A 14685-nucleotide genomic window follows, 5' to 3' on the forward strand; every position below is an offset into this window, starting at 1 on the left:
TATATTTTCGCCCTAGAGGGAAACACAGGAGGGCGAAATGTGTCGAATAGTGGGTGTATTGTGGCGCCACCGCAGTCGTGTACGGAATGAAGAAAGTAAAATGTGACAGCATCAGCTACGTTATTTTTTACGGCTACTGAAAAGCGACAATACTGCATGGAAACGTTTGTCCTAAAACGTCTTTCAAAAACCACGTGCAAAAACGAAACTCTTATATTTCTGGCCTAGAGGGAAACGCAAGAGGGCGAAATGTGTCGAAAAGTGGGTCTCTTGTGGCGCCGCGGCAGTCGTGTACGGAATGAAGAAAGTAAAATGTGACAGCATCAGCTACGTTATTTTTTACGTCATCTGAAAAGCGACAATCATGCATGGAAACGTTTGTCCTAAAGCGTCTTCCAAAAACAACGTGCAAAAACGAAAGTCTTATATTTCTAGCCTAGAGGGAAACACAGGAGGGCGAAATGTGTCGAATACTGGGTGTATTGTGGCGCCACCGCAGTCGTGTACGGAATGAAGAAAGTAAAATGTGACAGCGTCAGCTACGTTATTTTTTACGGCTACTGAAAAGCGACAATCCTGCATGGAAACGTTTGTACCAAAGGGTCTTCCAAAAACCACGTGCAAAAACGGAACTCTTATATTTTCGCCCTAGAGGGAAACACAGGAGGGCGAAATATGTCGAGTAGTGGGTCTATTGTGGCGCCGCCGCAGTCATGTACGTAATGAAGAAAGCAAAATATGACAGCATCAGCTACGTTATTTTTTACGTCAGCCGAAAAGCGACAATCCTGCATGGAAAAGTATGTCCTGAAGCGTCTTCCAAAAACCACGTGCAAAGACGAAACTCTTATATTTTCGACCTAGAGAGAAACACAGGAGGGCGAAATGTGTCGAATAGTGGGTGTATTGTGGCGCCACCGCAGTCGTGTACGGAATGAAGAAAGTAAAATGTGACAGCATCAGCTACGTTATTTTTACGGCTAGTGAAAAGCGACAATACTGCATAGAAACGTTTGTCCTAAAACGTCTTTCAAAAACCACGTGCAAAAACGAAACTCTTATATTTCTGGCCTAGAGGGAAACACAGGAGGGCGAAATGTGTGAATAGTGGGTGTATTGTGGCGCCACCGCAGTCGTGTACGGAATGAAGAAAGTAAAATGTGACAGCGTCAGCTACGTTATTTTTTACGGCTACTGAAAAGCGACAATACTGCATGGAAACGTTTGTCCTAAAACGTCTTTCAAAAACCACGTGCAAAAACGAAACTCTTATATTTCTGGCCTATAGGGAAACACAGGAGGGCGAAATGTGTCGAATAGTGGGTGTATTGTGGCGCCACCGCAGTCGTGTACGGAATGAAGAAAGTAAAATGTGACAGCGTCAACTACGTTATTTTTTACGGCTACTGAAAAGCTACAATACTGCATGGAAACGTTTGTCATAAAACGTCTTTCAAAAACCACGTGCAAAAACGAAACTCTTATATTTCTGGCCTAGAGGGAAACGCAGGAGGGCGAAATGTGTCGAAAAGTGGGTCTCTTGTGGCGCCGCGGCAGTCGTGTACGGAATGAAGAAAGTAAAATGTGACAGCATCAGCTACGTTATTTCTTACGTCATCTGAAAAGCGACAATCATGCATGGAAACGTTTGTCTTCCAAAAACAACGTGCAAAAACGAAAGTCTTATATTTCTAGCCTAGAGGGAAACACAGGAGGGCGAAATGTGTCGAATACTGGGTGTATTGTGGCGCCACCGCAGTCGTGTACGGAATGAAGCAAGTAAAATGTGACAGCGTCAGCTACGTTATTTTTTACGGCTACTGAAAAGCGACAATCCTGCATGGAAACGTTTGTACCAAAGGGTCTTCCAAAAACCACGTGCAAAAACGGAACTCTTATATTTTCGCCCTAGAGGGAAACACAGGAGGACGAAATGTGTCGAGTAGTGCATCTCTTGTGGCGCCCCCGAAGTCGTGTACGAAATGAAGAAACTAAAATGTGACAGCATCAGCTACGTTATTTTTTACGTTATCTGAAAAGCAACAATCCTGCATTGAAAACATTTGTCCTAAAGCGTGTTCCAAAAACCACGTGCAAAAACGGAACTCTTATATTTTCGCCCTAGAGGGAAACACAGGAGGGCGAAATATGTCGAGTAGTGGGTCTATTGTGGCGCCGCCGCAGTCATGTACGTAATGAAGAAAGCAAAAAATATGACAGCATCAGCTACGTTATTTTTTACGTCAGCCGAAAAGCGACAATCCTGCATGGAAAAGTATGTCCTGAAGCGTCTTCCAAAAACCACCTGCAAAAACGAAAGTCGTATATTTTCGCCCTAGAGGGAAACACAGGAGGGCGAAATGTGTCGAATAGTGGGTGTATTGTGGCGCCACCGCAGTCGTGTACGGAATGAAGAAAGTAAAATGTGACAGCATCAGCTACGTTATTTTTTACGGCTACTGAAAAGCGACAATACTGCATAGAAACGTTTGTCCTAAAACGTCTTTCAAAAACCACGTGCAAAAACGAAACTCTTATATTTCTGGCCTAGAGGGAAACACAGGAGGGCGAAATGTGTGAATAGTGGGTGTATTGTGGCGCCACCGCAGTCGTGTACGGAATGAAGAAAGTAAAGTGTGACAGCGTCAGCTACGTTATTTTTTACGGCTACTGAAAAGCGACAATACTGCATGGAAACGTTTGTCCTAAAACGTCTTTCAAAAACCACGTGCAAAAACGAAACTCTTATATTTCTGGCCTAGAGGGAAACACAGGAGGGCGAAATGTGTCGAGTAGTAAATCTCTTGTGGCGCCCCCGCAGTCGTGTACGGAATGAAGAAAGTAAAATGTGACAGCATCAGCTACGTTCTTTTTTACGTTATTTGAAAAGCAACAATCCTGCATTGAAAACATTTGTCCTAAAGCGTCTTCCAAAACCACGTGCAAAGACGAAACTCTTATATTTTCCACCTAGAGAGAAACACAGGGGGACGAAATGTGTCGAAAAGTGGGTCTATCGTGGCGCCCCCGCAGTCGTGTACGGAATGAAGAAAGTAAAATGTGACAGCATCAGCTACGTTATTTTTTACGGCATCTGAAAAGCGACAATCCTGCATGGAAACGTTTGTCCTAAAGCGTCTTCCAAAAACAACTTGCAAAAACGAAAGTCTTATATTTCTAGCCTAGAGGGAAACACAGGACGGCGAAATGTGTCGAGTAGTGCATCTCTTGTGGCGCCCCCGCAGTCGTGTACGGAATGAAGAAAGTAAAATGTGACAGCATCAGCTACGTTCTTTTTTACGTTATTTGAAAAGCAACAATCCTGCATTGAAAACATTTGTCCTAAAGCGTCTTCCAAAAACCACGTGCAAAGACGAAACTCTTATATTTTCCACTTAGAGAGAAACACAGGGGGACGAAATGTGTCAAATAGTGTGTCTATCGTGGCGCCCCCGCAGTCGTGTACGGAATGAAGAAAGTAAAATGTGACAGCATCAGCTCCTATTTCTTGCGTCAGCTGAAGAGCGACAATCCTGCATGGAAACGTTTGTTCTAAGGCGTCTTCCAAAAGCCACGTGCAAAAACGAAACTCTTATATTTTCGACCTAGAGAGAAACACTTGAGGGCGATATGTGTCGAATAGTGGGTCTATCGTGGCGCCCCCGCAGTCGTGTGCGGAATGAAGAAAGTAAAATATGACAGCATCAGCTACGTTATTTTTTACGTCAGCTGAAAAGCAACAATCCTGCATGGAAACATTTGTCCTAAAGCGTCTTCCAAAAACCACGTGCAAAGACGAAACTGTTATATTTTCGACCCAGAGAAAAACACAGGAGGGCGAAATGTGTCGAATAGTGGGTCTGTTGTGGCGCCGCCGCAGTCATGTACGTAATGAAGAAAGCAAAATATGACAGCATCAGCTACGTTATTTTTTATGTCAGCCGAAAAGCAACAATCCTGCATGGAAACCTATGTCCTGAAGCGTCTTCCAAAAACCACGTGCAAAAACGAAAGTCTTATATTTTCGCCTTAGAGGGAAACACAGGAAAGCGAAATGTGTCGAATAGTGGGTTTATTGTGGCGCCACCGCAGTCGTGTACGGAATGAAGAAAGTAAAATGTGACAGCATCAGCTACGTTATTTTTTACGGCTACTGAAAAGCGACAATCCTGCATGGAAACGTTTGTCCTAAAGCTTGTTCCAAAAACCACGTGCAAAAACGAAACTCTTATATTTTCAACCTAGAGGGAAACACAGGATGGCGAAATGTCGAATAGTGGTGGCGCCCCCGCAGTCGTGTACGGAATGAAGAAAGTAAAATGTGCCAGCAAGAGCTACGTTATTTATTAGGTCAGCTGAAAAGCAACAATCCTGCATGGAGACATTTGTCCTAAAGCGTCTTCCAAAAGCCACGTGCAAAAACGAAACTATTATATTTTCGACCTAGAGAGAAACACATGAGGGCGAAATGTGTCGAATAGTGGGTCTATCGTGGCGCCCCCGCAGTCGTGTACGGAATGAAGAAAGTAAAATGTGACAGCATCAGCTACGTTATTTTTCACGTCATCTGAAAAGCGACAATCCTGCATGGAAACGTTTGTCCTAAAACGTCTTCCAAAAACCAGGTGCAAAAACGAAACTCTTATATTTCTGGCCTAGAGGGAAACGCAGGAGGGCGAAATGTGTCGAAAAGTGGGGCTCTTGTGGCGCCGCGGCAGTCTTGGACGGAATGAAGAAAGTAGAATGTGACAGCACCAGCTACGTTATTTTTTACGTCATCTGAAAAGCGACAATCCTGCATGGAAACGTTTGTACCAAAGCGTCTTCCAAAAACCACGTGCAAAAACGGAACTCTTATATTTTCGCCCTAGAGGGAAACACAGGAGGACGAAATGTGTCGAGTAGTGCATCTCTTGTGGCGCCCCCGCAGTCGTGTACGGAATGAAGAAACTAAAATGTGACAGCATCAGCTACGTTATTTTTTACGTTATCTGAAAAGCAACAATCCTGCACTGAAAACATTTGTCCTAAAGCGTGTTCCAAAAACCACGTGCAAAAACGGAACTCTTATATTTCTGGCCTAGAGGGAAACACAGGAGGGCGAAATATGTCGCGTAGTGGGTCTATTGTGGCGCCGCCGCAGTCATGTACGTAATCAAGAAAGCAAAATATGACAGCAGCAGCTACGTTATTTTTTACGTCAGCCGAAAAGCGACAATCCTGCATGGAAAAGTATGTCCTGAAGCGTCTTCCAAAAACCACGTGCAAAAACGAAAGTCGTATATTTTCGCCCTAGAGGGAAACACAGGAGGGCGAAATGTGTCGAATAGTGGGTTTATTGTGGCGCCACCGCAGTCGTGTACGGAATGAAGAAAGTAAAATGTGACAGCGTCAGCTACGTTATTTTTTACGGCTACTGAAAAGCGACAATACTGCATGGAAACGTTTGTCCTAAAACATCTTTCAAAAACCACGTGCAAAAACGAAACTCTTATATTTCTGGCCTAGAGGGAAACGCAGGAGGGCGAAATGTGTCGAAAAGTGGGTCTCTTGTGGCGCCGCGGCAGTCGTGTACGGAATGAAGAAAGTAAAATGTGACAGCATCAGCTACGTTATTTTTTACGTCATCTGAAAAGCGACAATCATGCATGCAAACGTTTGTCCTAAAGCGTCTTCCAAAAACAACGTGCAAAAACGAAAGTCTTATATTTCTAGCCTAGAGGGAAACACAGGAGGGCGAAATGTGTCGAATACTGGGTGTATTGTGGCGCCACCGCAGTCGTGTACGGAATGAAGAAAGTAAAATGTGACAGCGTCAGCTACGTTATTTCTTACGGCTACTGAAAAGCGACAATCCTGCATGGAAACGTTTGTACCAAAGGGTCTTCCAAAAACCACGTGCAAAAACGGAACTCTTATATTTTCGCCCTAGAGGGAAACACAGGAGGACGAAATGTGTCGGGTAGTGCATCTCTTGTGGCGCCCCCGAAGTCGTTTACGGAATGAAGAAACTAAAATGTGACAGCATCAGCTACGTTATTTTTTACGTTATCTGAAAAGCAACAATCCTGCATTGAAAACATTTGTCCTAAAGCGTGTTCCAAAAACCACGCGCAAAAACGGAACTCTTATATTTTCGCCCTAGAGGGAAACACAAGAGGGCGAAATATGTCGAGTAGTGGGTCTATTGTGGCGCCGCCGGAGTCATGTACGTAATGAAGAAAGCAAAATATGACAGCATCAGCTACGTTATTTTTTACGTCAGCCGAAAAGCGACAATCCTGCATGGAAAAGTATGTCCTGAAGCGTCTTCCAAAAACCACGTGCAAAAACGAAAGTCGTATATTTTCGCCCTAGAGGGAAACACAGGAGGGCGAAATGTGTCGAATAGTGGGTGTATTGTGGCGCCACCGCAGTCGTGTACGGAATGAAGAAAGTAAAATATGACAGCATCAGCTACGTTATTTTTTACGGCTACTGAAAAGCGACAATACTGCATAGAAACGTTTGTCCTAAAACGTCTTTCAAAAACCACGTGCAAAAACGAAACTCTTATATTTCTGGCCTAGAGGGAAACACAGGAGTGCGAAATGTGTCGAATAGTGGGTGTATTGTGGCGCCACTGCAGTCGTGTACGGAATGAAGAAAGTAAAATGTGACAGCGTCAGCTACGTTATTTTTTACGGCTACTGAAAAGCGACAATACTGCATGGAAACGTTTGTCCTAAAACGTCTTTTAAAAACCACGTGCAAAAACGAAACTCTTATATTTCTGGCCTAGAGGGAAACGCAGGAGGGCGAAATGTGTCGAAAAGTGGGTCTCTTGTGGCGCCGCGGCAGTCGTGTACGGAATGAAGAAAGTAAAATGTGACAGCATCAGCTACGTTATTTTTTACGTCATCTGAAAAGCGACAATCATGCATGGAAACGTTTGTCCTAAAGCGTCTCCCAAAAACAACGTGCAAAAACGAAACTCTTATATTTCTAGCCTGGAGGGAAACACAGGAGGGCGAAATATGTCGAGTAGTGCATCTCTTGTGGCGCCCCCGCAGTCGTGTACGGAATGAAGAAAGTAAAATGTGACAGCATCAGCTACGTTCTTTTTTACGTTATTTGAAAAGCAACAATCCTGCATTGAAAACATTTGTCCTAAAGCGTCTTCCAAAAACCACGTGCAAAGACGAAACTCTTATATTTTCCACCTAGAGAGAAACACAGGGGGACGAAATGTGTCGAATAGTGGGTCTATCGTGGCGCCCCCGCAGTCGTGTACGGAATGAAGAAAGTAAAATGTGACAGCATCAGCTTTGTTATTTTTTACGGCATCTGAAAAGCGACAATCCTGCATGGAAACGTTTGTCCTAAAGCGTCTTCTAAAAACAACTTGCAAAAACGAAAGTCTTATATTTCTAGCCTAGAGGGAAACACAGGACGGCGAAATGTGTCGAGTAGTGCATCTCTTGTGGCGCCCCCGCAGTCGTGTACGGAATGAATAAAGTAAAATGTGACAGCATCAGCTACGTTATTTTTTACGTTATTTGAAAAGCAACAATCCTGCATGGAAACATTTGTCCTAAAGCGTCTTCCAAAAACCACGTTCAAAGACGAAACTCTTATATTTTCTACCTAGAGGGAAACACAGGGGGGCGAAATGTGTCAAATAGTGTGTCTATCGTGGCGCCCCCGCAGTCGTGTACGGAATGAAGAAAGTAAAATGTGACAGCATCAGCTCCTATTTTTTGCGTCAGCTGAAGAGCGACAATCCTGCATGGAAACGTTTGTTCTAAAGCGTCTTCCAAAAGCCACGTGCAAAAACGAAACTCTTATATTTTCGACCTAGAGAGAAACACATGAGGGCGAAATGTGTCGAATAGTGGGTCTATCGTGGCGCCCCCGCAGTCGTGTGCGGAATGAAGAAAGTAAAATATGACAGCATCAGCTACGTTATTTTTTACGTCAGCTGAAAAGCAACAATCCTGCATGGAAACATTTGTCCTAAAGCGTCTTCCAAAAACCACGTGCAAAGACGAAACTGTTATATTTTCGACCCAGAGAGAAACACAGGAGGGCGAAATGTGTCGAATAGTGGGTCTGTTGTGGCGCCGCCGCAGTCATGTACGTAATGAAGAAAGCAAAATATGACAGCATCAGCTACGTTATTTTTTATGTCAGCCGAAAAGCGACAATCCTGCATGGAAACCTATGTCCTGAAGCGTCTTCCAAAAAGCACGTGCAAAAACGAAAGTCTTATATTTTCGCCCTAGAGGGAAACACAGGAAAGCGAAATGTGTCGAATAGTGGGTTTATTGTGGCGCCACCGCAGTCGTGTACGGAATGAAGAAAGTAAAATGTGACAGCATCAGCTACGTTATTTTTTACGGCTACTGAAAAGCGACAATCCTGCATGGAAACGTTTGTCCTAAAACGTCTTCCAAAAACCACGTGCAAAAACGAAACTCTTATATTTTCAACCTAGAGGGAAACACAGGATGGCGAAATGTCGAATAGTGGTGGCGCCCCCGCAGTCGTGTACGGAATGAAGAAAGTAAAATGTGCCAGCAAGAGCTACGTTATTTTTTACGTCAGCTGAAAAGCAACAATCCTGCATGGAAACATTTGTCCTAAAGCGTCTTCCAAAAGCCACGTGCAAAAACGAAACTCTTATATTTTCGACCTAGAGAGAAACACATGAGGGCGAAATGTGTCGAATAGTGGGTCTGTTGTGGCGCCGCCGCAGTCATGTACGTAATGAAGAAAGCAAAATATGCCAGCATCAGCTACGTTATTTTTTATGTCAGCCGAAAAGCGACAATCCTGCATGGAAACCTATGTCCTGAAGCGTCTTCCAAAAACCACGTGCAAAAACGAAAGTCTTATATTTTCGCCCTAGAGGGAAACACAGGAAAGCGAAATGTGTCGAATAGTGGGTTTATTGTGGCGCCACCGCAGTCGTGTACGGAATGAAGAAAGTAAAATGTGACAGCATCAGCTACGTTATTTTTTACGGCTACTGAAAAGCGACAATCCTGCATGGAAACGTTTGTCCTAAAGCTTGTTCCAAAAACCACGTGCAAAAACGAAACTCTTATATTTTCAACCTAGAGGGAAACACAGGATGGCGAAATATCGAATAGTTTTGGCGCCCCCGCAGTCGTGTACGGAATGAAGAAAGTAAAATGTGCCAGCAAGAGCTACGTTATTTTTTACGTCAGCTGAAAAGCAACAATCCTGCATGGAAACATTTGTCCTAAAGCGTCTTCCAAAAGCCACGTGCAAAAACGAAACTCTTATATTTTCGACCTAGAGAGAAACACATGAGGGCGAAATGTGTCGAATAGTGGGTCTGTTGTGGCGCCGCCGCAGTCATGTACGTAATGAAGAAAGCAAAATATGCCAGCATCAGCTACGTTATTTTTATGTCCGCCGAAAAGCGACAATCCTGCATGGAAAAGTATGTCCTGAAGCGTCTTCCAAAGACCACGTGCAAAAACGAAAGTCGTATATTTTCGCCCTAGAGGGAAACACAGGAGGGCGAAATGTGTCGAATAGTGGGTGTATTGTGGCGCCACCGCAGTCGTGTACGGAATGAAAAAAGTAAAATGTGACAGCATCACCTACGTTATTTTTTACGGCTACTGAAAAGCGACAATACTGCATGGAAACGTTTGTCCTAAAACGTCTTCCAAAAGCCACGTGCAAAAACGAAACTCTTATATTTTCGACCTAGAGAGAAACACATGAGGGCGAAATGTGTCGAATAGTGGGTCTATCGTGGCGCCCCCGCAGTCGTGTACGGAATGAAGAAAGTAAAATGTGACAGCATCAGCTACGTTATTTTTCACGTCATCTGAAAAGCGACAATCCTGCATGGAAACGTTTGTCCTAAAACGTCTTCCAAAAACCAGGTGCAAAAACGAAACTCTTATATTTCTGGCCTAGAGGGAAACGCAGGAGGGCGAAATGTGTCGAAAAGTGGGTCTCTTGTGGCGCCGCGGCAGTCTTGGACGGAATGAAGAAAGTAGAATGTGACAGCATCAGCTACGTTATTTTTTACGTCATCTGAAAAGCGACAATCCTGCATGGAAACGTTTGTACCAAAGCGTCTTCCAAAAACCACGTGCAAAAACGGAACTCTTATATTTTCGCCCTAGAGGGAAACACAGGAGGACGAAATGTGTGGAGTAGTGCATCTCTTGTGGCGCCCCCGCAGTCGTGTACGAAATGAAGAAACTAAAATGTGACAGCATCAGCTACGTTATTTTTTACGTTATCTGAAAAGCAACAATCCTGCACTGAAAACATTTGTCCTAAAGCGTGTTCCAAAAACCACGTGCAAAAACGGAACTCTTATATTTTCGCCCTAGAGGGAAACACAGGAGGGCGAAATATGTCGAGTAGTGGGTCTATTGTGGCGCCGCCGCAGTCATGTACGTAATCAAGAAAGCAAAATATGCCAGCATCAGCTACGTTATTTTTTACGTCAGCCGAAAAGCGACAATCCTGCATGGAAAAGTATGTCCTGAAGCGTCTTCCAAAGACCACGTGCAAAAACGAAAGTCGTATATTTTCGCCCTAGAGGGAAACACAGGAGGGCGAAATGTGTCGAATAGTGGGTGTATTGTGGCGCCCCCGCAGTCGTGTACGGAATGAAGAAACTAAAATGTGACAGCATCAGCTACGTTATTTTTTACGTTATCTGAAAAGCAACAATCCTGCATTGAAAACATTTGTCCTAAAGCGTGTTCCAAAAACCACGTGCAAAAACGGAACTCTTATATTTTCGCCCTAGAGGGAAACACAGGAGGGCGAAATATGTCCAGTAATGGGTCTATTGTGGCGCCGCCGCAGTCATGTACGTAATGAAGAAAGCAAAATATGACAGCATCCGCTACGTTATTTTTTACGTCAGCCGAAAAGCGACAATCCGGCATGGAAAAGCATGTCCTGAAGCGTCTTTCAAAAACCCCGTGCAAAAACGAAACTCTTATATTTCTGGCCTAGAGGGAAACACAGGAGAGCGAAATGTGTCGAATAGTGGGTTGTTTGTGGCGCCACCGCAGTCGTGTACGGAATGAAGAAAGTAAAATATGACAGCGTCAGCTACGTTATTTTTTACGTCAGCTGAAAAGCAACAATCCTGCATGGAAACATTTGTCCTAAAGCGTCTTCCAAAAACCAGGTGCAAAGACGAAACTCTTATATTTTCGACCTAGAGAGAAACACAGGAGGGCGAAATGTGTCGAATAGTGGGTCTGTTGTGGCGCCGCCGCAGTCATGTACGTAATGAAGAAAGCAAAATATGACAGCATCAGCTACATTATTTTTTATGTCAGCCGAAAAGCGACAATCCTGCATGGAAACCTATGTCCTGAAGCGTCTTCCAAAAACCACGTGCAAAAACGAAAGTCTTATATTTTCGCCCTAGAGGGAAACACAGGAAAGCGAAATGTGTCGAATAGTGGGTTTATTGTGGCGCCACCGCAGTCGTGTACGGAATGAAGAAAGTAAAATGTGACAGCATCAGCTTCGTTATGTTTTACGGCTACTGAAAAGCGACAATCCTGCATGGAAACGTTTGTCCTAAAGCTTGTTCCAAAAACCACGTGCAAAAACGAAACTCTTATATTTTCAACCTAGAGGGAAACACAGGATGGCGAAATGTCGAATAGTGGTGGCGCCCCCGCAGTCGTGTACGGAATGAAGGAAGTAAAATGTGACAGCGTCAGCTACGTTATTTTTTGCCTCAGCTGCAAAGCGACAATCCTGCATGGAAACGTTTGTCCTAAAGGCACCGTGCGACACCTAAAGGGGGCGCGTTGCTCCGTCGCGACAGCGCCGCCAGCGGCGTTCTTGGAGGCACCCGACGTGATACCACGCCGCTCGTTCTATGCATTCTCAAGTGGAACCGTAGTTTGCGTGGCGACCGCCGTAAATAAAAGGCCTGATTTTCGAAGCGCAAATAATGTGGAACCCGTGGAGATAATGGAGACAAACTGCACAAAAGCAACCACCGTATTTATAATGTATCTAACAGCGCGGAAGGGGCTACAGCCACCCGCGTCCGTCTGTATCAAAACATCCGCAAGTGGTACGTCGAGAGGATGGTTATTTGATGTCTCACAAAATCTTGGCTTGCTAGCGAAGACTATATAGCATTTCTCTGACTCAAGCCACTTGAAACATCATGCTTTTGACTGAGTCTCGTATTCCTTTTGGCAGATCACTGAATCGTCACTGATCGTCACCGAAATCTACATCGTGCATTCGTCTTATCCACGTAAATAAACATATCTGGTCATAACATATTTTCTGAACCTGTGCTGCAGTTTTTCCAGTATCTTCAGATAAAATAACGCCAAAGAAATCCTTGCAGAAATTTTACGTAATTTTTATATCGGCTGCCGCCGTGGCCTTGCAGCACGACGGTTGTGAAATGGTCGGTGCGTAATTACTAAACTTCTTGGACGACGTAGAACTTCCGTTTTCACTGTGAAGGCTCATCAACCAAATTATTGGGAGCAATATTGGCTCTGTAGACTGGCGATGAATCACCTCAATAATTACCTCGAAACAAGTTGCCGTTTAGCCGGTGCATCTGACATTGATACAGTATCCAGCAGCGTTTCAGAGTCACGAAAGTGGCAACTGTAAGTCACTGATAATTTTACAGGTCCTTATTCAGTTTCATCGAAACTAGAACAAAAGAAATAGAATACATTCGCTCATGTTGTGCACCTCATGCAAGGGTCAAACAGGCGTCACGAACGCTATTCCCTGCGAGCCTCTCGGTGATATTCGACGCATAGAAATCACGAGAAATGACACATCTGGTCCCCAGTGCAGCGTCCTTTCAGGTGCCTACACAGTTAAAGATGCAACAGGTCTAGTGTGGCAAAGAATGACGCTCGCACTTCACATGTAAACAAAGCTCGCTACCCGACGGCTATCACGCCAGGTACTTTCTCCGGAGGCCGCATAGCGGCGCCACCAGTTTGTCGCACAGTCCCTAAAGCGTCTTCCAAAAACCACGTGCAAAGACGAAACTGTTATATTTTCGCCCTAGAGGGAAACACAGGAGGTCGAAATGCGAAATGTGTCGAATAGTGGGTTTATTGTGGCGCCGCGGCAGTCATGTACGGAATGAAGAAAGTAAAATGTGACAGCATCAGCTACGTTATTTTTTACGTCAGCCGAAAAGCGACAATCCTGCATAGACGTCGCATGCATTTAAGAACTGCTACAGAAGCGGTACAACCCTTTTCTTCCGAAAATAATAAACGAATGGACTGACTTTTCTATGAAAAAATGGCTTATCTAGGTGTTGTTGTCTACACCTGTTGCACCCTACGTATCGAAATCCGAATCCATTCCAATCGGCTAGCCAACAATATCCGTGCTCTAAAGATGGCTGTTCGTGTTGCAGGAGTTGGTTGTGTTTCTGTCAGATATGAGTTCTCACTGTGTTAGATGGTTACGTGCGAACAGACAAGGTGTTTAAAAGATCAACCAAATCACAGAACATGACTGCTTCGTAGAGTTGCCATGGCGTGGCAGAATATCCTCACAATGTTACGTGACGACGCTCGCAATCGGTATTGGCCATGAAAGGTGTGATGTGCAGAATTTACTTCATAACGCGTAGCGTCTCTGAAGGAGCATGTATGTCGACAGCATGTCTTATTATCTCATGCAATCCTTTGTAACTCCCTGCTACGTGCGTGGCATGTCGCTTTTCACAATCAAGGGCTTGTAGCGGAAAGTACGTAACCTAACTGTAAAAAAGTGTTCCCTTCGTTCGTTCGTGTCCTGTTTACCTTCCCTCAGGAAAAAGTGTACAGTTTACGGACACACTTCTGATTTTCTCGTTTTTAGTCCCACGACAACCCTATTGTGTTTGCTAAAAATTCCCACTTGTAGTTTAGTAGTTCTGAGATAATGCCTGGTTGTGTGTTGAGATGCTCAAAAAAACATGGGCTATAAGTTATAAGACATGCTTCGTAGTTTTCAGCCCCACTTGCAAGGTATACTTTCTGCACAGTATACAACCATGTAACAGTAGGTGAAATCATAAATGGTTATGCTATGAAAATGTAACTGGCTGCCGCTTGTTAAAGTTAGTGTCAGAGCTGCTTCTATGGTCGTGATTGCCCATTGGTGTGCCGAAGGTGACAGTGCTGCCACTGTCCATTATTTTAGACGATTGCCATATTTCAGTTGTACGTAATGTTAATACAATTAGGTACAATATGGGTAACGTCTTGGATGGGACCTACAATATTGCGGCCAGTGGCAGCACATCTGCCTGCTAGCGACAGTGGCGGTCTGCTGTGGATGACGTCATGTGAATAAACACACGATAATACTGGAAATTACAGAATAAATAGGGAGTTTTCACCTACATTATATTGTGACGTGGCAGTGACATTGCCTGCTTGTAAGCTTCTCCCACTGGTGGTCACTTTTCGTACTAGCGGCATTGAAAGATGACAGACTGCGCTTTAGTTCGATGTGACGACCATAGTTTTCATCAAAGTAAATGTGAGAATGACAATGACAAAGCGTCTTCGGGACAAAAAGAAGGGTACAGACGCGACCGGACACCGTACAAGGCTTCGTTTTTGAGCAGCTGCTAGATAATTCCAGCAGCTGCACCGAAAAAGTGACCACCACCAGGGCGGCCAAACG

At 44.4% G+C, this 14685-nt stretch overlaps 1 protein-coding gene across 2 annotated transcripts in view; it reads left to right on the plus strand.

Annotated features, from left to right (window-relative positions):
• Positions 1 to 13381: 13381 nt before the first annotated feature.
• The window catches only part of LOC135378629 (membrane-bound transcription factor site-1 protease-like), a 156788-nt gene continuing 155484 nt past the window's right edge, over positions 13382 to 14685 (plus strand). Inside the window, exon 1 of one of the 2 annotated variants that reach the window (XM_064611708.1) lies at positions 13382 to 13659. The gene's annotated coding sequence lies outside the window, so the exon portion shown is untranslated. The remainder of the gene's footprint in view (positions 13660 to 14685) is intronic. The other variant, XM_064611707.1, reaches the window with a different exon arrangement.

Source organism: Ornithodoros turicata, chromosome 1, assembly GCF_037126465.1.
Source record: "Ornithodoros turicata isolate Travis chromosome 1, ASM3712646v1, whole genome shotgun sequence".
Classification (NCBI taxonomy): domain Eukaryota; kingdom Metazoa; phylum Arthropoda; class Arachnida; order Ixodida; family Argasidae; genus Ornithodoros; species Ornithodoros turicata.